Here is a 23533-nt window from a genome sequence, read left to right as displayed (position 1 = left end):
TCCTGCTTTAAGGCTCATTTACTTCCCGCGGGATCCTCCGTGGTTTCCATCAGATCCTTGGAGCTCGTGAGGGTTGGATTCCCTGCCCTCCTATGTGCTACTGCTGTGAGATCAAGGTGCAAACGGGTGCTGCAGAGAGCTGGGGGAACGCCAGTACTGAAAGATCCTTGCTGTGTTTCATTTGCTAGTGATGGGTGATGATTTACCCCACACACTTAAAACAAATTTAGCCTCTGACAGTTTTTGTGGCCTGAAGTCCAGGCACGGTTTAGCTGGATCCTCTGTTCAGAGTCTCACTGTGTCCGGAATTCGTGGGTTCTTGGTCTCACTGACTTCAAGAATGAAGCCGCGGACCCTCACGGTGAGTGTTATAGCTCTTAAGGTGGCGCGTCTGGAGTTGTTCATCCCTTCTGACGTTCGGATGTGTTCAGAGTTTCTTCCTTCTGGTGGGTTCGTGGTCTCGCTGGCTCAGGAGTGAAGCTGCAGACCTTCGTGATGAGTGTTACAGCTCTTAAGGTGGCGCGTCTGGAGTTGTCCATTCCTCCCGGTGGGCTCGTGGTCTCGCTGGCTTCAGGAGTGAAGCTGCAGACCTTCGCAGTGAGTGTTACAGCTTATAAAAGCAGTGTGGACCCAAAGAGTGAACAGTAGCAAGACTTATTGCAAACAGCGAAGGAACAAAGCTTCCACAGTGTGGAAGGTGACCCGAGCCGGTTGCCACCACTGGCTTGAGCAGCCTGCTTTTATTCTCTTATCTGGCCCCACCCACATCCTGCTGATTGGTAGAGCCCAGTGGTCTGTTTTGACAGGGCGCTGATTGGTGCATTTACAATCCCTGAGCTAACACAAAGGTTCTCCAGGTCCCCACCAGATTAGCTAGATACAGACTATGGACACAAAGGTTCTCCAAGGCCCCACCAGAGTAGCTAGATACAGAGTGTGGATTGGTGCATTCACAAACCCTGAGCTAGACACAGGGTGCTGATTGGTGTGTTTACAATCCCTGAGCTAGATATAAAGGTTCTCCACATCCCCGCCAGACTCAGGAGCCCAGCTGGCTTCACCCAGTGGATTCCGCACTGGGGCTGCAAGTGGAGCTGCCTGCCAGTCCCGCGCCGTGCGCTCGCACTCCTCAGCCCTTGGGTGGTTGATGGGACTGGGCGCCGTGGAGCAGGGGGCGGCACTCGTCGAGGAGGCTCAGGCCGCACAGGAGCCCAGGGAGTCGGGGGGAGGCTCAGGCATGGCGGGCTGCAGGTCCCGAGCCCTGACCCGCGGGGAGGCAGCTAAGGCCCGGCGAGAAATTGAGCACAGCAGCTGCTGGCCCGGGTGCTAAGCCTCTCACTGCCCCGGGCCGGTGGGGCCGGTCGGCCACTCGGAGTGCGGGGTCCGCCTACCCCACGCCCACCCGGAACTCGCGCTGGCCCGCAAGCACTGCGTGCTGCCCTGGTTCCCGCCCGCGCCTCTCCCCACAAGCTGAGGGAGCCGACTCCGGCCTTGGCCAGCCCAGAAAGGCGCTCCCACAGTGCAGCGGTGGCCTGAAGGGCTCCTCAAGTGCCGCCAAAGTGGGAGCCCAGGCAGAGGAGGTACCGAGAGGGAGCGAGGGCTGTGAGGACTGCCAGCAGGCTGTCACCTCTCACCACCAACTAAAATCAAGGTACTGGCTGGGCTTTGTGTGTGTGTGTGTTGTGTAGAGAAGGAGTCTCACTATGTTGTTCAGGCTGGTCTTGAACTCCTGGCCTCAAGTAATCCTCTCACCTCTGCCTCCCAAAAGCCTGTGAAATCAGCTCTTGATTCACTTGGAAATTCACCAAATGAATTTTCTTCTTGCCAGACTTACATATTCTACAGGGGTGAGCCACTGTACCTGGCTCTACGGGGGCGAGCCACTGTGCCTGGCCTTGGGACTGTGTTCTCATCTGGAGGTTTGACTCCAAAATAAACTGTTTCCAAGTTCATAAATGTTATTGGCAGGATTCATTTCCTTGTAGTGTGGGACTGAAGTCCCTCTGTTCTTTTCTGGCTGTTGGACAGGGCCCATCGTAGCATCTGCAGGTCACCCTCGCCCTTGCCACCTGGCCCCACACAGGCAGTTCACAATGAGGCAATTTGCTTCTCAAAGCTCAGCAGGAGGATCTTGCTCACATCAAACACCTGCTTCCTTCTAGGAAGGCCTGGACTCTTTTAAAAAGCTCACCTGGTCAGGTCAAGCTCACTTAGGATCGTTTCCTTTTTAAAAAATTAACTCAGAGTAAATTGATTAGAGACCTTAGTTACATCTGCAAAACCTCTTCATTTCTGCCATACAGCCTCTGCCCCAATCCTGGGAGTGAGATCCCATCGTACTGACACGTCCTGCCCACTTGCAGGGGGTGCAAGCACACCAGGAATGCCCACCAGGGGGCAGGGATTTGGGGGCCACCTCCGAATTCCACCTCCCAGACCTGCTTAACCATGCCCAGCTCCAAGAGGACTGGGGGCCACACCTTAACAACGCGTGAGGAACGCTGGGAAGATGCCTGGGAATCAGCTCCCGATTCACTTGGAAATTCACCAGGTGAATTTTCTTCTTGCCAGATTTACATTTTCTACAAAATCCCGGCAAAAATAATAGATGTCACACGCTGTAAGAATATCGTCTTTCTGGGAAACATTAGGCCCTGAGAAAACATCTCACCATCCCAGACCCCTGCCCCTTCTGTTTGCCCGACAGAACATCTTAAGTGGTTATGTGCAGCCGGAGGAACACGGGGCACAGGGCCTGAGATCTAATTTTGGAAATACCCTCAATCTAAATATGGGGACACTGAGGCCCAGAAAGGACCAAGCTCATGCAGCCCCTGCTCTGGGTCTCTTGTAGTGCTGCCTTGACTGAGATTTCCATGGGCTGGTTGGGCCTGGCTGTCAGAAGAGAGAAGTATCAATTCATTAGGATTCCTAGCAACTGCGCAACAGCTAGAAAATGGGAAACAGACTAGCCAGTGTGGATGGCTGGGACATTTTCCACATAACATTTACATTCCTGAATGACTACAGCTGTGAAGAGACATTGGTGAGAATTGTTTTCAAATTACTTGAAGTTGAATTAATTACTTGAATTGAGAATTTCTTTAGTATAAAATCTTTAAAAAAAAATTTTTTTTTTTTTTTTTGAGACAGGGTGTCCCTCTGTCACCCAGGCTGGGGTCCAGTGATGCAATCACAGCTTACTGCAGCCTCAACCTCCCAGACTCAGGCGATCTTCCTGCCTCAGCCTCCCGAATAGCTGGAACTACAGGTGCATGCCACCACCCTTGGCTTGGCTATTTTTTTTTTTTTTTTGAAACAGAATCTTGCTCTGTCGCCCAGGCTAGAGGGTAGTGGCATGATCTCAGCTTACTGCAACTTGCGCCTCCTGGGTTCAAGCAATTCTCCTGCCTCAGCTTCCTGAGTAGCTGGGGTTACAAGCATGCACCACCACGCCCAGCTAATTTTTGTATTTTTAGTAGAGACGGGGTTTCACCATGTTGGCCAGGCTGGTCTTGAACTCCTGACCTCAGGTGATCTGCCCGCCTTGGCCTCCCAGAGTGCTGGGACTACAGGCATGAGCCACTGCACCCAGCTGCCTAGCTATTTTTTTAAAAAATTACTTGTAGAGATGGGGTCTCACTATGTTGCCCCGGCTGGTCTTGATCTCCCATGCTCAAGCGATCCTTCTGCCTCAGCCTTCCAAAATGCTAGGATTACAGGTATGAGCCACTGCACCTAGCTCCGTTTTTTCTCATTTGTAATAGAAAAATAAATTTTGTGTTTGTATTAATAATCTCCACGAGGCGCACCACATTTTGAAGGTAAGTAGCTTACAAAGCCTCTCAAGGTCGAATTAAAACGGCTACAAAATCATCTTGCTTATTATTCTCTGTGCAGATGACTGACATCAGATAGCTCTGCTTGTCTTCACCACCCTCACCCCTCCAAATGATGTCTACATCTCCTTTAGGCTAAGCTTTTTAGTGAAACTTGGTAGCGTGAGTTTTCTCTTAGGAAAGACGCCCCCATGATGACTGAGTAGGGCTAGACTTGAGAAAGAATTGTGGCGTTAAAAACCGAGATTCTAAAAGTCAGATGGGAAGAATGGCTCTTGGTGTGTGCAGGGCAGATCCCATAGCCCGTCCTAGCCCAGGTCTCCAGTGCATGGGAATATAAAGAGTGAAATGGTGTTAGTGTGCACTCGTTTTAGTAAGTGGTGCCTGTGGCTGAGCTGAGCACTGGAACCATGCTGGCTTCAGAGGGATTCTCAGCAGTGCTGGGACCAGAGCCAGACCCCAAGGATACGAAGCCATCAGAATTCTCATGCGCTGTTGTTGGGAATGCAAAATTGGGCAGCCACTTGGGAATTCAGTTTGGCGGTTAAGTTAGACATACACTTACTGAATGAGCCAGCCATCCTACTCCTAGCTATTCAAGAGAAATAAAAATATACATCTACGAGACTTGAACATGAATGTTTAAAGCACCATATTCATAATAGCACACAAAGAAAACAACACAAATGTCCACTCAGGGGAAAATGGACAAACAAATTGCGGTATAGTCATACAATGGAATAGCATTCACCAATCAAACAGGACGAACTACTAATACACAGAATGTGGATGGATATCTGAACTATGTTGCTGAATGAAAGAGACCCAAGAGTGCATACTCTGTGATTTCATTTATTTAGAAGTTCATTTATATAAGGCAAAAACCAAGCCAAAGCAAGAGAAATCAGATGAATGCTTGCCTGGAGCAGGGATTAGGAGTTTCTCAGCTACAACGAGGCACAGGGAGATTGGAGGGGTCAGGGAAATGTCCTATATCTTGGTGGTGGTAATAGCTACACAGGTGTATACATTTGTTAAAACTCATGAAACGAATCTTAAATGAGTGCATTTTATTGTATGTAAAGTATCCATTATTGTATGAATATCAAACCCCAATAAAGTTGCTTTTTTAAAGTGAACCAGATACAGAGTTTCCACTGGAGAAAACCCTGAGGTAGATCCCTCTGTGTGTCTCTAGACACAACTGAAATTGATGCTGTGTTTTTCACCTCCAGTGAAATTCCTGCTTAATTTATATAAAAATACTACAAGGACCAAAATGGAGTATGTGCTTTTCTCTCTATTCCTCCTGCTGAGTGTAGCTAGAAAGCCTAGACATTATTTGTAAGACAAATATCAGAAGACTCTGAAAGTGGATGGAGCAAGGAAGGCTATGTAGGGACCTGGGAACCCAGGGCATGACATGGCAGTGAGTGAGTCACTGAGTTTTCTTTTTGTCTCACGTATCTTGGGTCGGACACTGGAGAAGCTGGCAACCCAGAAACACCAATGGGCATGGATTAAAAAAAGAAAAAAGCCAAAGCCTGCTATGTCTAGCTAAGGACAAGGAAACAGGCAGCCTGGCAAGACGGAAAACTTTTAGACAATAACCACTCTACTCCAGCCAAACACCACAAAAAAAAAAAAAAAAAAAAAAAGAAACCCTTGGCTCCACTTCCGCCCTGTCAGCAAAGGCACCCCCAAGCAACAGAGCTTGTTCTTCCTGAAGTGGGTACTGTTTTTTCCAAGAAAAATTAACATTTCTCAATTATACTGGCTATGCTTTGGTGTAATTCATGGCTAATGACAATAATAAAATAGTAATGGTGCCTCCTTCTGGGGGAGCTAGTATATCCAAATGGCCCTTGTAAGACTCCTTCTGTAACGACTATATTGCTAGCTCTCCAATCCAAGTCTTTGCTGTTCCACATTCTCAGACTGGACCCTGGACTTAAAGAAAAAAATAACCAGTCTTCTCTGACAACCCCGAGTTCGGGGGGGTGGGAAATACTTAGCAAACTGTCAGGCTAAATCTTAGTATCCAAATTCTGTTTGGCACTACTTAGATGGTCACTTGGCAATGCCAAAGGATTTACTTGCACTTCTCACTAATTTAAGTTGTGGCCTGGCACACACGAACGAGGATGGGATTCTGAGAATAATTACATGTGATTAAGAAGCTCCATAGTTTTTCTGGTGTGGCCCAACAGGACTGGGCCAGCTGCCCTATTTTTCAGATCCACAGAGCGAGAAAAATTTAAAGACAAAGAATGCAGCTCATCCTTCTCCTTAAAGGAAATTTCTAGTTATTCACATTTAACCTACTCAAATAAAAATGTTATTCTTACAAATGCATGCTTTAGTAATTGTATCTTTTTGGGATGAATAGAAGCAACTCATACACAAATATCTGTCAGTTAATGCTGTCAAAGACTATTCTGGGTTGGAAATACCTTGTCATTAAAAGTGAATAGGCCAGGAAAAAGAAAAGAAAGTAGGAAAAAAAAAAAAAGAGTGAATAGGCCGGGCGTGGTGGTTCATGCCTGGAGGATTGCTGGAGACTCCAGAGACCCTGTGTCAGAAAAAAAAAAAAAAATTGGTGGTCGGGGGAGTGCTCCTTATAGGACAATGTGAACAGGGTTATTTATTTATTTATTTATTTATTTATTTATTTATTTTTGAGTCTGAGTTTCACTCTTGTCACCCAGGGTTATTTATTTATTTATTTATTTATTTATTTATTTATTTTTGAGTCTGAGTTTCACTCTTGTCACCCAGGCTGGAGTGCAGTGGTGTGATCTTGGCTTACTGCAACCTCTGCCTCCCAGGCTCAAATGATTCTCCTGCCTCAGCCTCCCGAGTAGCTATGATTACAAGTATGTGCCACCATGCCTGGCTAGTTTTTGTATTTTTAGTAGGGATGGGCTTTCACCACACTGGCCAGGCTGGTCACGAACTCCTGACCTCAGGTGATCCACCTGCCTTGGCCTCCCAGAGTGCTGGGATTACAGGCATGAGCCACCGTGCCAGGACATGAACAGGGTTTTTAAAGCCCTATAGCATCAACAATGCTTCCACTACCCACATCATCCAGGAAAATATCCAAATGGCATTTTGAGAAACTTGCCACAATATGTCTTCACGTGAACCCTTCCCATAGCTCTTATGAATATGAAATTTACAGCTTTAAAGATTAGCACTCTCGGCCGGGTGCAGTGGCTCACGTCTGCAATTCCAGTACTGTGGAAGGCTGAGGTGGGCAGATCACGAGATCAGGAGTTGGCGACCAGTCTGACCAACATGGTGAAACCCCGTCTCTGCTAAAAATACAAAAAATTAGCTGGGCGTGGTGGTGCGTGCTTGTAATCCCAGCTACTCAGGAGGCTGAGGCAGAATTGCTTGAACCCAGGAGATAGAGGTTGCAATGAGCCAAGATCGCACCACTGGACTCCAGCCTGGGCAACAGAGCAAGACTCCGTCTCAAAAAAAAAAGATTAGCACTCTCCCTGCATGAAATATTCATTTGTAGGACTTTGGGTCTTCTAGATATTTTGGCAGAATATACAGGAGCTAAATGGTATTGTGTTGGATCATAATGGCATATTATGGATTATACAGTGGTCCCCAAGCTTTTTGGCACCAGGGACCGGTTTTGTGAAAGACAAGTTTTCCACAGGGGGTGGAGAGGTAGGGGATGGTTTTGGGATGAAACTGTTCCACTTCAGATCATCAGGCATTAGATTCTCATAAGGAGTGTGCAACCTAGATCCCTCCCATGCACAGTTCACAGTAGGGCTCGAGTTCCTATGAAAATCTAATGCTGCTGTTGATCTGACAGGAGGTGGAGCTCAGGTAATAAAGTGAGCGATGGAGAGCAGCTGCAAATACAGAAGAAGCTTCGCTCGCTTGCCAGCCACTCACCTGCAGCTATGCAGCCCAGTTCCTAAGAGGCCATGGACCAGTATCAGCTTGTGGCCCGGGGGTTGGAGACCCCTGGATTATAATATATATGAGATGTGACATATCATTCACAAGTAAGAGAAGATCTACCAAGTTATTTGCATACTCATGAAGTGACACGGTTTCACACTGGGGTCCATCAGTGGAAAACATTGTTTAAACCTCACTGCTGGCCAGGCACGGTGGCTGACGCCTGTATCCCAGCACTTTGGGAGGCTGAGGCGGGCGGATCACAAGGTCAGGAGTTCAAGACCAGCCTGGCCAACATGGTGAAACCCCATCTCTACTAAAAATACAAAAATTAGCCAGGTGCAGTGGTGGGTGCCTGTAGTCCCAGCTACTCTGGAGGCTGAGGCAGGAGAATTGCTTGAACCCAGGAGATGGAGGTTGCAGTGAGCTGAGATTGTACCACTGCACTCCAGCCTGGGCGACAGAGCGAGACTCTGTCTCAAAACAAAACAAAACAAAACAAAACAAAAAATACCTCGCTGCTAAGATGGCTTAGTACCTGGTGTCAAGTCTGAGTTTTTTTTTTTTTTTTTTTTTTTTTTTTCAGATAGGGTCTCTCTCTGTCACCCAGGCTGGAGTGTAGTGGTGTGATCACAGTTCATTGCAACCTCAATCTGTCAGGCTCAAGCGATCCTCTTGCCTCAGCCTCCCAGGTAGCTGGGACTACAGGCATGTGCCACCACACTCAATTACTTTTCTTTATAAATATTTTTGTATGGATGGGGACTCACTATGTTGCCTGGCTCATATCAAACTCCTGGGCTCAAGCGATCCTCCTGCCTTGTCCTCCCCAAGTGCTAAAGTTACAGGCGTGAGCGACCACATGCAGCTAAATTCTTATATCTTAAATCCCTACCTCCCACTATAAGCAGATGTTAGTCCCACTTATTTTATAACTTTTTGCTCTTTATGTCTCTTTTTGTCCCTGGACACAGGGATTAGCAACCCACTCTCCACCAAATTTCAAATCACTAGGGGCATTATGCTATGTCCCAGGAGTGGCCGAGGCTTCAAGGACCAATGATAGACCTGCCGCTCTAACCTAGGCCTGCTGAGGAGTACAATTCAACCTGTGTTTCTGTGTTGTTCAGCAATCTTGCTGAGCTCCTCTCAGTCAGTCCATCCTGCCACAGCTGGGAAGAATCAAGAAACTCCCCAAGAAGATGTTTATCAGTTGGTAAACATCTGTTTATCTGCCTGTTGTCAATGAGAAGACAGGTCTGCTGACCATGGCAGGCATGGCAGCACGTGACGCCGTGTTTACTGTTCACTGCATGTTCCACCTGAACTTTCCTGTCTGGTCAATGAGTCTTGATAGTGGGGTGAAGGGGACTCACTCTCAAAGACCAAGGCTGACCCACTTTGAGTACAATGCCTTGACCTAGTTACTGTCACTGTGGTTTTGTCTTCAGGAACTAAAAGGTACAATAAAAATTTGTTCCTTTAATTGTCCTGTTGATGCACAAAATACTTAAATGCTTCTACATGGGTCTGCTCTTCTGCGCCACAGAGCACTAAGGGAAAGTCCCCACAATACAAATGCCTTTCACCTGAGCTGCTACGTGTGACAGTTAAGCAGCTAAAGGTTAAAAAAAAACAAAGCTCCCCAAATGTTGTGGGTGTGACAGCTGGTCCGACTTCACAATCTCTACTTTCCCTCTCTAACAGCATGAAAAAAAACAGAGATAGCTAGCAACTGATACCCTAGTGTGCCAAGCCATCGATGAATCTGTGTGATTAGAAACCAGCGTTTAACCATACCCCAGATACATTAAAAATCAACCCCACACTGGTAGACTGTAATGCCACTTTGCTTCCAGATGGCAGTTACAATTGGCAAGGAAATACCTAGTTTACAGGAGGCATTGCTACTTATGTTGTTGCAGAAACTGAACCCTTAAAAGAATGTATTCTGGACTTCGTGACCTAGTTACTAACAAACAGTGAACAATATCTAGGAATACACTTGGAACAGAAATGTGAGAAACCAAAGTAGAGATATTATGAAGAATCAAATTTAAAATGACACACTGATAAAGAGGCAACAAAGAAAATTGTAGACTAAGAAAATGACAAGAAGCAGTATGTCTTGGTGCATTCGTGCTACTATATAACAAAATACACTAGACTGGGTAATTTCTAAAGAACAGAAAAGTATTTCCCACAGTTCCATAGGCTGGAAGTCCAAGATCAAGGTGCCAGCAGGAGTGGTGTCTGGTGACGGCCTGGTCTCTGCCTCCAAGGTGGCGCCTTGAGCACTGTGTCTTCAGGAGGGGATGTACTGTGTCCTCACGTGGCAGAAGGCAGAAGGGCAAAACAGGGGAAGCCCACTCCCTCCAGCCCTTGTGTAAGGACCCTAAATCCACTCGTGAAGACTCTCCCTTCATGACTGAATCACTTCCTCATGGCCCTACTTCCTAAAACTATGACATTGGTGATGAATTGTAGAAGGACACATTCAGACCATAGCACCCTATATTCAATTTCTTAAAAATTATTTTGGGCCGGGCTCGGTGGCTCATGCCTGTAATCCCAGCACTTTTGGAGGCTGAGGCGGGCAGATCATGAGGTCAGGAGATCGAGACCATCCTGGCTAACACGGTGAAACCCCATCTCTACTAAAAATATAAAAAATTAGCCAGACGTGGTGGTGCGCGCCTGTAGTCCCAGCTACTCAGGAGGCTGAGGCAGGAGAATGACTTGAGCCTGAGAGGCGGAGGTTGCAGTGAGCCGAGATTGTGCCACTGCACTCCAGCCTGGGCGACAGCGAGACTCTGTCTCAAAAATTAAAAAAAAATAATAAATAAAATTATTTTGTTTGTTTGCTTTTCTGTTTTTCAAATGACTGAAAGTGCAAAAACTGGATTAATCATAATCCTTGGCTCATAGCTTACCTTGGCTCCTATTTCATCCTGTCTGTGCCTAAGCCTCTATGTAAATGTATTTGAATGTATTTGAATAATATAGTAATCACTTGTGAACCCACCACACAACCCAAGAACCAGGATCTGATCCTAACATCTGCTCCTCTTCTGGCCTTTTTCCTGATTCACACCCTTCAGCCCCAGGGGGAACTACTACCCTGAATTTATGTTTAGGATTCCCTTCCTTAAAAAAAAATTGTTTTGTTACATATATATAATTGCCCTAAATAACATATTATTCAGTTTTTTTAAGTGTGTAATTTATTTACTCATTCTCCTATTAATTTACCCATTCTCCTATTAATGAACATTTGGCTTATTTCCAGAATTTTGCTATTATGAATGGCATTACACAAGCATTTCTTTTCTTTTTTTACTACTTCTGGTACACATGGGCAAGAGTTTCTCCAGGGCTTATGGTACAGGAATTACTGTGCCATAACATATAAGAATGTTCAACTTCATAAGATAATCCAAATTGTTTTCCAAAGTGGTTGTTCTAATTTAAACTCTCACCTCCTGTATTAGTTCGAGATGATCTTGTTGATCCACAATCTCTCCATATTTGGTGATATGGTTTGGCTGTGTCCCCATCCAAATATCAGCTTGAATTATATCTCCCAGAATCCCCACGTGTTGTGGGAGGGACCCAGGGGGAGGTAATTGAATCATGGGGGCCAGTCTTTCCTGTGCCATTCTCGTGATAGTGAATAAGTCTCATGAGATCTGATGGGTTTATCAGGGGTTTCTGCTTTGGCTTCCTCCTCACTTTCTCTTGCTGCCACCATGTAAGAAGTGCCTTTTGCCTCCTGCCATGACTTTGAGGCCTCCCCAGCCATGTGAAACTGTAAATCTAATTAAACCTCTTTTTCTTCCTAGTCTCGTGTATGTCTTTATCAGCAGTATGAAAACAGACTAATACAGTAAATTGATAACCAGTGGAGTGGGGTGTTGCTGAAAAGATATCCAAAAATGTGGAAGCGACTTTGAAACTGGGTAACAGGCAGAGGTTGGAACAGTTTGGAGGGCTCAGAAGAAGACAGGAAAATGTGGGGAAGTTTGGAACTTCCTAGAGACTTGTTGAATGGCTTTGACAAAAATGCTGATAGTGATATGGACAATAAGGTCCAGGCTGAGGTGGTCTCAGATGGAGATGAGGAATTTGTTGGGAACTGGAGCAAAGGTGACTCTTGTTATGTTTTAGCAAAGAGACTGGCAGCATTTTGCCCCTGCCCTAGAGATTTGTGGAAGTTTGAACTTGAGAGAGCTGATTTAGGATATCTGGTGGAAGAAATTTCTAAGCAGTAAAGCATTCAAGAGGTGACTTGGGTGATGTTAAAGGGATTCAGTTTTATAAAGGAAGCAGAGCATAAAAGTTTGGAAAATTTGCAGCCTGACAATGTGATAGAAAAGAAAATCCCATTTTCTGAGGATAAATTCAAGCTGGCTGCATAAGTTATGAGAAGCTGAATTTTAATCCCCAAGACAATGGGGAGAATGTCTCTAGGGCATGTCAGAGGTCATCACAGCAACCCCTCCAATCACAGGCCCGGAGGCCTAGGAGGAAAAAAGTGGTTTTGTGGGCCGGGCCCAGGATCACTGTGCTGTGTGCAGCCTCAGGCCTCCGTGCTCTGCGTTTCAGCCACTCCAGCCGTGGCTGAAAGGGGCCAACATAGAACTCAGGCCATGGCTTCGGAGTGCAAGCACCAAGCCTTGGCAGCTTCGGCGTGGTGTTGAGCCTGCACATGCAAAGAAGTCAAGAATTGAGGTTTGGGACCCTCCACCTAGATTTCAGAGGATGTATGGAAACGCCTAGATGTCCAAGCAGAAGTTTGCTGCAGGGGTGGGGCGCTCATGGAGAACCTCTGCTAGGGCAGTGCAGAAGGGAAATGTGGAGTCGGAACCCCTACACAGAGTCCCTACTGTGGCACTGCTTAGTGGAGCTGTGAGAAGAGGGCTACTGTCCTCCAGACCCCAGAATGGTAGATTCACTGACAGCTTGCACTGTGAGCCTGGAAAAACTGCAGACACTCAATGTCAGCCCGTGAAAGCAGCTGGGGAGGGGGGCTGTACCCTGCAAAGCCACAGGGGCAGAACTACCCAAGGCTGTGGGAGCCTACCTCTTGCATCAACGTGACCTGGATTTGAAACATGGAGTCAAAGGAGATCATTTTGGAGCTTTAAAATTTGACTGCCCTGCTGGATTTTGGACTTGCAAGGGCCCTGTAACCCTTTTGTTGTGCCCAATTTCTCCCATTTGGAACATCTCTATTTACCCAATTACCTGTACCCCCATTGTGTCTAGGAAGTAACTAGCTTGCATTTGAGTTTACAGGCTCATAGGCAGAAGAGACTTGCCGTGTCTCAGATGAGACTTTGGACTGTGGACTTTTGAGTTAATGCTGAAATGAGTTAAGACTTTGGGGGACTGTTGGGAAGGCATGATTGGTTTTGAAATGTAAGGACATGAGATTTGTAGGGGCCAGGGGTGGAATAATATGGTTTGGCTGTGTCCCCACCCAAATCTCAACTTGAATTGTATCTACCAGAATTCCCACATGTTGTGGGAGGGGCCCAGGGGGAGGTAATTGAATCATGGAGGCCAATCTTTCCCATGCTATTCTTGTGATAGTGAATAAGTCTCATGAGATCTGATGGGTTTATCAGGGTTTCTGCTTTTGCTTCCTTCTCATTTTCTCTTGCCACCACCATGTGAGACGTGCCTTTCATTCTCTGCCATGACTCTGAGGCCTCCCCAGCCCTGTGGAACCATAAGTCCAATTAAGCCTCTTTTTCTTCCCAGTCTCGGATATGTCTTTATCAGCAGCGTGAAAATGGACTAATACATTTGGTATTGTTAGACTTCTTAATATTTGTGGAGAGAATAGATATGTAGTATCTTGTGCATTTTCCTGATTACTAATGAGGGTGAGAAAATTTTTATGTTTTGGGGGCTGTTTTCTCTTTTGTGAAATCCCTATTAATGTCTTTTCCCAATTTTCTGTTGGGTTGCCACTTTAAAAATGAATTCATGGGAGCTCCTTATGCTTTGTTGATGTGATATTAATCTTGTATAGGTTTTAGGTACTGCAAATATCTTCTTCCAGTTTATAGTTTATCTTTTCACTCTTTTTATTTTTATTTTTTGAACTTTTAATTTTTTTTTTTTTTTTTTTGAGACAGTCTCGCTGTGTCACCCAGGCTGGAGTGCAGTGGCTCACTGCAACCTCCATCTCCCTGGTTCAGATGATTCTCGTGCCTCGACCTCCCAAGTAGCTGGGATTACAGGTGTCTTCCACCAATGTCTTGCTAATTTCTTGTATTTTTAGTAGAGACGGGGTTTCACTATGTTGGCCAGGCTGGTCTCAAACTCCTGACCTCAGGTGATCCGCCTGCCTCAGCATCCCAAAGTTTTGGGATTACAGACATGAGCCACCGTGCCTGGCTTATCTTTTCGCTTTTTGATGTAAGAAGTTCTTAATTTTGTGATAGTCAAAATTTCTAATCTTTTTGAATGGTTAAATGCCTTTTTGTGTCTCATTCACTTACATTTTCTAGTAAAAGTTTTAAAGTTTTGTGTCTGATATTTAAGTCTTTGGTCCATCTGGAATTTAATGTTTGTATATAGAATGAAGTAGGAATATAATTTCATTTTGTTTCCTATATCAATAACCATTATTTTTCTATTCTATTTATTGAAAAGTCCTTCCTTTCCTTGCTGATCTGCCATGTGATCTACATCACATATCAAAGATTAAATTTATGGAGATTTGTTTGGGAGCTCTCTATCTGTTTCATTGGTCAGTTTATCAGTTAAGACCACACTGTCTTAATTGCCACAGCTTTATAAAATTTCTCATATTTGGCAGGATAAATCTTTCATCTTCTTCAATAATGTCTTTGATATTCTTGGCCCTTTCCCTTTTCCACATATATATATTAAATTATATAATAGAGAGACAGGGTCTCACTCTGTTGCCCAGACTGGAGTACAGTGGTGCAATCGTAGCTCACTGCAGACTTGAACTCCTGGTCTCAAGAGCTCCTCCTACCTCAGCCTCCCAAGTAACTAGGACTCTAGGCATGCACCACCACATCCAGCTTTTTTTTCCTAAATTATTATTTCTTTTTGTAAAGATAGGGATCTTGCTAGGCTGCCCAGGCAGGTCTCAAACTTTTGGCCTCAACCAATCCTCCTACCTCAGACTCCCAAAGTGCTGGGATTACAAGCGTGAGCTACCACACCTGGCTCTATTTTCCACATTTTAAGACCATATTTTAAAAGCTGCTCAACCCTGCTTTTTTCTCTTGGTGCTACTTGTAACCCCCCTACTTAGCCTTGGAAATACTGTTAGTGAAGAAAATCTAAAGAATAGAGAAATAAAATATATTTTTTACTTCCAGTTCCAAAAGAACAGATGCCCTCCTGAATCATAAAGCTAGTTCTGATAAATTGGTGAACTGAGAGCATACACAGTAGTATTAATTCTGTTCTAATTTCTGCCTAACTGTGGAGTCTCATCACATAGTCTTAAAAGATTATTGCTATGAAATATTCTTATACATGTAACCCATAACCCCTACAATTCTGCAGTTGTCATTGGTTCTCTTACCTAATAATCAGTTGCTCTGCTTCATAATATTTAAATTGCATCTCCATTTTCCAAAAGGCATAAATACTAGTATAGTTTTTTAGTTAAGCCAGAAGAAAGTCCGCTTTATTTTTTATTTTATTTTATTTATATATTTTTTTTGAGACAGAGTTTCACTCTGTCGCCCAGGCTAGAGTGCAGTGGCATGATCTCGGCTCACTGCAACCTCCACCTCCTGAGTTTAAGCAATTCTCCTGTCTCAGCCTCCTGAGTATCTGGGACTACAGGCGCCCGCCACCATACCCGGCTAATTTTTTTGTATTTTTAGTAGGGACGGGGTTTCACCGTGTTAGCCAGGATGGTCTTGGTCTCCTGACCTCGTGATCTGCCCACTTCAGCCTCCCAAAGTGCTGGGATTACAGGCGTGAGCCACCTCGCCCGGCCAGAAAGTCCACTTTATTTACTAACATAACTTATACGTAAAGGCTTAATAAATCTCCTTGCTTCTTTTCTTTCGCATCTTAACAACCACTGAAAACAATATTTCTATAGCAGTTGAGGGTAAATGGACGATGGCTTTTGTGGCTAGAGGTGAATGGCCCAGGGGCTCCTGCACTCCAGGTCCCACTGAGCCTGCCCCATGGCTGAGGGCATCGGTATTTCCACACACCTATAATGTTCGGTGCCCCAGAACAGAGATCGGATGCTCTCCTTTATTCAAATGGCGAGTTGAGGGTATTGTAATTGTAATTTAATTAATAAGTATGTATACACTGTTAAAATCTGGTTGGATTTGTGTCCCTTCGCAAAACAAATTGCTGAAATGAAACCACAGAGTTAACATAATTGAGTACATCTGCTTCTATGAGAGGCTGTTCTAAAATCTAATTAGAATCTAATTTGAAATGTCAATAAAAAGTTTAAATATTCGACTCAATTATTTTTAGATTATTTTAGTTATTTTTATTACTTTATTGTTATAAAATGCTTGTTAAAAAAAATGAATCAATATAAAAAAGAACAAAGAAGATGACCAATAAGCATTCCCACCTCCATGATCTAGAAATAGCTGTCATCAATCCAGGAAAATACCATGCCGTTCTGTCTACTATCGGCACATGCACAGACAGATAGAAGGATGGGAAAATAGACAGATGGGCATGGTGGCTCAGGCCTGTAATACCGGCACTTTGGGAGGCCAAGGTGGGTGGATCACCTGAGGTCAGGAGTTTGAGACCAGCCTAGCCAACATGGTGAAACCCCATCTCTACTTAAAATGCACACACACACTCACACACACACACACAAACACACACAAAATATTAGCCAGGCGTGGTGGTGGGCACCTGTAATCCCAGCTACTCAGGAGGCTGAGGCAGGAGAATCGCTTGAACCCGGCGGGTGGAGGTTGCAGTGAGCCGAGATCGCGCCATTGCACTCCAGCCTGGACAACAGAGTGAGACTCCATCTCAAAGAAAAAAAAGAAAGAAAAGAAAAATAGACGAGGAAAGATGGATAGACAAAAATAATTCTGCATAAATGAGACTGCTACAGTGCTCATTTGTATAAAAAGCATTAATTTGCATTTGTTTGCATTTTGAAGCTCTGTTGTTGGATGCATACATTCAGGATCTCTGTGTCTGCTTGATGATTTTTAAATCATTATGTAATGTATCTCTTTATAAAAAGATTTTAAAATTATAATGTAATGTTTCTCATTACATTATGTAATGTCCTTATTAACTTTTTTTAGAAATCTATTTTATCTGTTATCAATATAACCACTTTTGCTTTTTTTTTTTTTTTTTTTGAGACGGAGTTTCACTCTTGTTGCCCAGGCTAGAGTGCAGTGGCACAATCTCGGCTCACTGCAACCTCTGCCTCCTGGGTTCGAGTGATTCTCCTGCCTCAGCCTCCTGAGTAGCTGGGATTAGAGGCATGCGCCACCAGGCCCAGCTAATTTTTGTATTTTTAGTAGAGACGGGGGTTTCTCCATGTTGGTCAGGCTGGTCTCGAACTCCCGACCTCAGGTGATCCGCCTGCCTTGGCCTCCCAAAGTGCTGGGATTACAGGCGTGAGCCACCGTGCCTGGCCAACTCTTGCTTATTACTGATGTTAGCATGATATATCTTTTTTCTTTTCTTTTCTTTCTTTTCTTTTTTTTTTTTTTTTTGGTGTCAACTTACCTATGCTGTATTTGAAGTGAGGTCCTTGTAGATGGCATACAGTTGGGTTATGTTTTATTTTCTTTAAACTGCCATCTCTGTCCTTTACATCAAAGGTAAATTGATAGACCATGTACTTTTAAAGTAATTCTTGATGTGTTAGAGCTTAATTCTGCCATTTTATTATTTGTTTTCTGTTTGTTTCCTGTTTCCTTGTTCTAGTCTTCCCATGGGATACTTGATCACTTTTAAAATTCCATCTTGTTTAATTTATACTGTATTTGAGTATATCACTTTACACAGCTCTCTCGGTGGTTGCTGTAGGTATTACAGTATATATCTATAACTTAGCCTATTGCTATCAACATTTAACTCCTTGCAGTGGAGCATTGAAAACTTACTTTCATTTAGGTCTTTATCCTCTCTACTTTTTAGGTATAATTCTTTCAAATATTTCTTTTTTTATATTGAGTATTCCAACATATGCTATTACAATTTTTGCTTTAATCATCAAATATGATTTCAGAAATTCATAAGAAGAAGGCAAGTCTATTATATTTATCTTTATTTTTACTCATTCCATGGTTCTTTCTTTCTTCTCAAGTTCTTGGCCTTCTTCTGTTATCATTTCCTTTCTATCTGGAAAAATTACTTCAGCTATTCTTTAGTGGTAGGCGTGCTAGTGACAAATTCTCTTTGTTTTCTTTGGTCTGAGGGCGTTTTCATTTATTTCCCCTTCCTTTCTGAAGAATGTTTTCTTTGAATATAGAATGCGCAGTTGATGTTTTCTTTCAACACTTTCAAATTGTCACGTCACCTCCTCTGGCCTCTATGATTTTGGGTGATTTCTGTTGTTATTTGGGTTGGTGTTCCCCTGCAGGAAACATTTCATTTCTTACTGATTGTGTTTAAGATTGCTTTCTTTGTTAAAAAGTCAGGAAACAACAGGTGCTGGAGACGATGTGGAGAAATAGGAACACTTTTACACTGTTGGTGCGACTGTAAACTAGTTCAACCATTGTGGAAGTCAGTGTGGCGATTCCTCAGCGATCTAAAACTAGAAATACCATTTGACTCAGCAATCCCATTACTGGGTATATACCCAAAAGATTATAAATCATGCTGCTATAAAGACACATGCACACGTATGTTTATTGTGGCACTATTCACAATAGCAAAGACTTGGAACCAAGCCAAATGTCCAACAATGATAGACTGGATTAAGAAAATGTGGCACATATACACCATGGAATACTATGCAGCCATAAAAAATGATGAGTTCATGTCCTTTGTAGGGACATGGATGAAGCTGGAAACCATCATTCTCAGCAAACTATCACAAGGACAAAAAACCAAACACCGCATGTTCTCATTCATAGGTGGGAATTGAATAATGAGAACTCATGGACACAGGAAGGGGAACATCACACACCGGGGCCTGTTGTGGGCTGGGGGGAGGGAGGAGGGATAGCATTAGGAGATATAGCTAATGTTAAATGATGACTTAATAGGTGCAGCACACCAACATAGCACATGTATGCATATGTAACTAACCTGCCCATTGTGCACATGTACCCTAAAACTTAAAGTATAATAAAAAAAAAAGAAAAAAAAGAAAATGAAAAAAAAAAAGATTGCTTTATTTGCCTTTTGCTTTTGGAAGTTTGATTATGATGTGTCTTGGTAGGGACTACTTTGGATTTATTTGACTTGAGGTTCACTCAGATTTTCTTGAATCTGAAGACTTATGTCTTTCACCAAATTTGGGATGTTTTCAGCTGTTATTTCTCCAAATGCTTTTTTCAGCTTCTCATGATGTCTTTTCTCCTTGTATGACTCCAGTGAAATGATCACTAGAACTTTTGTTATTTCAAGGGTTCCTGAGACTATTTTTTTCAGCCCATGTCTCTCTGTTCTGATTGAGTAATTTCTATTTACCGTTCTTATCTTCATCATCTCCATATCATGTCCATTCTTCCATTGAGCTCATTCAACAAGATTTTTTTTTTACTTGGGTGGTTGTATTTTACTTGAATTTAACAGAAAAAAATGACTAAAGTAAAAGTGAAGTCAATGCTCATCTTTTTTTTTTTTTTTTTTTTGAGACAGAGTCTCGCTGTGCCACCTAGATCAGAATGTAGTGGTGCAATCCCAGCTCACTGCAATTTCTGCCTCTGGGTTCAAGCGATTCTTGTGCCTCAGCCTCCAAAGTAGCTGAGATTAGAGGTGTGTGCCACCACGCCCCGCTAATTTTTGTGTTTTTAGTAGAGACAGGGTTTTGCCATGTTGCCCAGGCTGGTCTGGAACTTCTGGGCTCAAGCAATCCACCTGCCTTGGCCTCCAAAAGTGCTGGGATGACAGGTGCGAGCCACCATGCCCAGCCTAAATATAATTTTCCTATAACATTTTTGAAAGGGTTTTTATAGTACAGACCTAACATTTTAATTAATTTTTATTCTTATACTTTTCGTTTTGATGGGATAACATTTTTTTCAGGTCTGAAATGTCTTTGGAGGTCCTTATGGCTTTGTGGCCCTAGACACTGCCTGTAGCATACTGCCCAGTGGCTCTAGACCTCTTTTCTTTGGTGGGAGTGGGTCTGGCACCTGGATGGGCCTTGCCAACATTTTCTTTCTTTTTGTTGACCATCGTCTCCTTCTGAAGTTTACAGCCTGACCTGTTTCTGTGTCTGTTTACTCCAGGTGACTTGTGCTTTTTCTATTGTCTTTAGGTGTTAAGAGAGGTAGAGCTTGTTATTTGACTTCATTTTGTCATCTTTAACCCAAAGTCTTGCAATTTTTATAAAAGTAAAAGCCATCATTTTTGGTCCTTTGTCAGTGACAGCTGTCTAAACAAAGACATTAGCAGCTTTTTAGATATTTAAGGAAGTGTCTGTCATTCTTTGGTTGTCATTTCTTTAGGAAACATGTTTTCCTAAATTACTCCAAATTAAATTAAATTAATCCTACAGTTGGTCTAATTTGATTTCAGTTACTTTTTTTTTTTTCTGAGACAGGGTCTCATTCTGTCACCCAGGCTGAACTATAGGGGTGCAATCATAGCTTACTGCAGCCTCAAACTCCTGGGCTCAAGAGATGCTCCCACCTGAGCCTCCCAGGTAGCTGGGACTACAGGTGTGCACCACCATGCCTGGCTAATTTAAAATTTTTTTTTGAGAAGTGGGGTCTCACTATGTTGCCCAAGCTGGTCTCAAATACCTGAGCTCAAGTGATCCTCTCACCTTGGCCTCCCAAAGTGCTGGGATTATGAGCCACCACTCCTGGCCCAATTACTTGCTTTTTAAATAGCTCAAAAGGTTTTTCATCCTTTTAACCAAAGTTGCGCAAATCTAAAGCATTATTCCTTTTGGTCATTGAGTAGATGAATGGATGAATATATTTCAGCTTGCTTATTACTAAAATATGTTAGTAATAACACATTTTATTCAGATCACTGCATGTTGGCTCTTTCTCATTTTCCATTTTCATGACAAACACACCCAAAGCTCAGCTCACTGTATTTGTTTTCATGATATTGGTTGCTAAGTTTTTTTTCTGTTTGCTTCACCATATTTTGAACAATTTTCTATTAGGATATTTTAAAAGTTTACCTTTTCAATTGTCTTATTTAGACAAACTCTATAGATTTAAAGTTATTTTTTCTGCCTGATATTTTTGATGTTTGATGATGTTAATAATATATTATTTTCAAAGCCAATTTGTGGTTTCTACACTGATATTGGAAAAAGAATAAAGCGATGAAGTTAACAGGTGTTTTTAAAAATGTGAATAACAGGAAAATTTGTTTTGTTTTGTCTTTGAAGTCTGTCACAGGCTAGATGTGAAGGTTTATGAAGGATGGGGCAAAATTATCTGGGGAAAGTTGCATCCTATGACCTCAGGCTGACTTCAAGTAAGAGAGAGTGGATTTGATAAAGGCGTTGTCTTTCTTGGAGTATTTGCATCTTGGCAGAGGAACCTGGAGAGGCAGCATAGAATAATTGTTTTAGATGTTGGATCTTTGTAACCTCAATTTACATTTTGTTGAGCCATTGTCATTTGGGGAACATATGAAAAAGAAAGGATCATTATAATGCTACTATAATGCACATCACATAGAATTGCAATATTTGTTGGTTGTTCATTCCAGGCCAAGAGTTGTGAGTTTCTCCAGCCAAAGGTCTTGTATTTATTGATCTTTCTGTCCCACAGCCCTAAAACAGTGGTTAGCCCATGGACAGTTTAATAAATGTTTGCTGAATAATATGTAGCATACCTAAAACCTTTTCCATGGCCTTGTATCTGGAGATTAAAATTTTCCAGCACTTGTACATAAAAGATGTTTATGCATAACTGTAGGGAAAACATTGTAATTTCTGAAGAGCAGGGACCAAACCTGCAAGGTTATTGTAGCATTGTTTATAACAAATGGTAGCAATCTATTCTCAGATCTGTAGATTCCTATTTACCTGATGCACTGGCACCAATGCCCCTATTTTGGTGTGCCATCTTCCCTTCACCATTGTGGGACAACACAGATAATAAAATCAGCTCCAAAAGCTTACACATGGTGGATCCCTTCCCACCGGTTGTTCACAGTGCAAAGCAACCCCTTGCTTGTAGAAAACATTATGATTATCATTATTATTTTGAGGTGGAGTTTTGCTCTTGTAGCCCAGGCTGGAGTGCAATGGTGTGATCTCGGCTCATTGCAACCTCCGCCTCCCGAGTTCAAATGATTCTCCTGCCTCAGCCTCTTGAGTAGCTGGGATTACAGGTGCGCACCACCATGCCCGGCTAATTTTTCGTATTTTTAGTAGAGACGAGATTTCACCGTGTTGGCTAGGCTGGTCTCGAACTCCTGACCTCAGTGATCCACTTGCCTCAGCCTCCCAGAGTGCTCAGATTACAGGCGTGAGCCCCCATACCTGGCCTAGCAAACATTATTAAATAGCAAACAGTAGCAGTATACTTGGGGGTTTTAGGATTGATTATTTTCAAATCTCTAGAAAAGCTCAATGCATTACCCTAGGCTATAGTCCCAGGCGAGAGTCTCATCTGTTAATGAGGGGCTGGTCTAAGGTTTCTTCCAGCTCTTAGATTCATGGTTTGCCAGATTGGTCCGCTCTCTGCCACCCACCCATCCTTGGTTTTGTTTGTTTGTTTGTTTTTTACAGAGACAAGGTCTCACTATGTTGCCCAGGCTGGTCTTGAACTCCTGGCCTCAAGCGATCCTTCTGCCTTGGCCTCCCAAAGTGCTGGAGTTACAGATGTGAGCCACTGTGCTCAGCCCATCCTTGGCTGTTAAAGTGTGGAGGTAAATAGTAGATGCCAAGTTTCCTCCAGGTCAGAAGTGGCAGATGCCCCAGGGCAGCATCATGACCCTAACTAGGCCTCCCACTGCATGAAGACCTTATTTTCTGAAGCTTAAACCTGGACAGAGGTCTGCCCAGTAGCACGGTGTTCATGAATATCAGGTCAAAAGTTTAAAACTGGGACTACCCGGAAGAACCTGGTAGCTGCAGGTGCAGTCCGCAGTCCAGCGGTCAGCTATGAAAACAGGCTACTTATGCCGGGCGCGGTGGCTCACGCTTGTAATCCCAGCACTTTGGGAGGCCGAGGCGGGCGGATCACGAGGTCAGGAGATCGAGACCGTGGTGAAACCCCGTCTCTACTAAAAAAAAATACAAAAAATTAGCCGGGCGTGGTGGCGGGCGCCTGTAGTCCCAGCTACTCGGAGAGGCTGAGGCAGGAGAATGGCGTGAACCCGGGAGGCGGAGCTTGCAGTGAGCCGAGACTGCGCCACTGCACTCCAGCCTGGGCGACAGAGCGAGACTCCGTCTCAAAAAAAAAAAAAAAAAAAAAAGAAAACAGGCTACTTGTGCTTTCTCTTTTTCATGGAGTCTTTGATGTAAAAATTGATGTCACTCTCTTGCTTCTGGTGTGCTTCCCTTCCTTGTTCATTTTCCATAAGGAACTTCCTCCATCCCACCTCCCAACAGGCCACAGACAATTGAGGTCATTTTAACCGTGAAAATGAGGCTC

The 23533-nt window shown here is 43.6% G+C and overlaps 1 long non-coding RNA gene across 1 annotated transcript in view; it reads left to right on the top strand.

The window, feature by feature from the left end:
* Positions 1–1482: 1482 nt before the first annotated feature.
* The window catches only part of LOC129481309 (uncharacterized), a 65646-nt gene continuing 43595 nt past the window's right edge, over positions 1483–23533 (top strand). Inside the window, exon 1 of the long non-coding RNA XR_008657345.2 lies at positions 1483–1651. This is a non-coding gene — a long non-coding RNA (uncharacterized lncRNA). The remainder of the gene's footprint in view (positions 1652–23533) is intronic.

Source organism: Symphalangus syndactylus, chromosome 4 (assembly GCF_028878055.3).
Source record: "Symphalangus syndactylus isolate Jambi chromosome 4, NHGRI_mSymSyn1-v2.1_pri, whole genome shotgun sequence".
NCBI lineage: Eukaryota > Metazoa > Chordata > Mammalia > Primates > Hylobatidae > Symphalangus > Symphalangus syndactylus.
This window is presented reverse-complemented; position numbering and strand designations above follow the sequence as displayed.